This window comes from Falco punctatus, assembly GCF_963210335.1.
Source record: "Falco punctatus genome assembly, chromosome: 9".
Classification (NCBI taxonomy): Eukaryota; Metazoa; Chordata; class Aves; order Falconiformes; family Falconidae; genus Falco; species Falco punctatus.
In genome coordinates this window covers 20,381,728-20,383,259 of record NC_137589.1, presented here as the reverse complement: position 1 = coordinate 20,383,259, position 1,532 = coordinate 20,381,728, and positions in this window count along the sequence as shown.

Here is a 1,532-nt window from a genome sequence, read left to right as displayed (position 1 = left end):
TTACTGCAAAGTTTTGTTGGTTTTTTTCTTTTAAGGTATGCATAACTTCCTGAGGGCAGTATCGGAAGCATTTTCATAATTGGGCATTTTTTGAGTTCCGTTATTGCCAAATGTTGGTATCGTGCCAGCAGTAGCTGTATATGATCCCGATCTGAAGAGTTTTGGTTTGGTTTTCAGTGAAAATGTAGCTAGAAGGTGTTCAGCATGTTGCTTTCACATAGAATGAAAAATCTATTCTAGATATGAAGACTTAGTTGTAACAAGATAAATTTGAAACAAAATATGCAGAAATTCTTGATTTACAGACAGCAGGAGCACAGTTCTGTCAATTCTGAATAGGTTTCTACAAGTCTGTTTTTCTTCTTTCACACAACAATGAATCAAGTGTCTTAACTGGTAGAAGAGAAGCTCATTGGTTGAGTTTTTGGGTTTTGTTTGGTTCTTTTTTTAAACATATTGAGAAAAATAGTGTTCAATGATACAAGAGCCTGATTGATCCTGAAGGCATACCTAATTGCTTTTAATGGACTGAATTATATTATTATTATTTATTATTGAGGTTATTATTATTAGTCTTAAGGTTTAGAGTCAATTTAGTTGAAGCCTTTAATTGTTTTGCATGTTAAGTGGCAGCGTTGTTTTAACTGACAAAGCAGAATGTAGCAAAAGTTGTTTCCCCGCAGCACTCAGACACTTACCGAATGATGCCCTTCGGTATCTGACTGCCATGCCGACTGAGTCTGACCAATGCATAGAAAATTCTTTGAAAGTCCCATTGGCGTAGTTTCATTGAAATTAATGAGACCTTGGTGAGGTACAGTGAATGCTTGCTTTCTGGCTTCCCTACTGATCTATGCTTGTGGGGGGTTTTGGTTTTCCAGATTTGTTTTTGTTTTTGCAAATATCTGGTAAAATACTCCATTAAGGCATCATAAATGTTGGAGATTTTGTACACAAATGCATGGAATGAATGTGGTTGAAAGGTATGATGGCTATGCTACTTCCACATTTGTCCTCCATCAGTGTCACGTAAGTTACTTCGTCAACGGTTTAGGGAGAGTACTGGCAAGTTGGACAGGGATTAGAGGCAGACAACAAGAATTAGGAACTATAGAGATGCCACTAAAGTTGAAGGAGTTTGTACTGCAGAGAGGAGAGGTGGAATGAGATTGAGTTTAACAAATCTGCGCCAGAGCAGTTGGGGTAGCAGGAGTTTCTGAATCTAGCAGACAAGGATAACTAGCAGTTAGTAGTGGAAAACACATGTACCTGGGCCTTAGAAAGGGTTTATGTTTTAACAGGTAAGGTAATTAATGCTGAAGCTACATAAAATTCTCCATTGATGAGTAGTTAGATCAGGTTTAGATACTTTAAAAAAGAATTCAGTTGCAAGAACATGATCACATTTAAACTCTCTTGTGGCCTGTACTATACAAAAGGTCAAAATAGATCAAAGGACTCTTCTAATCTAGTATGTGAAGAAAACTTCTAAGCTAATGTTCAGAACAAAGCTGCTCTTTTGGAAGAACTTC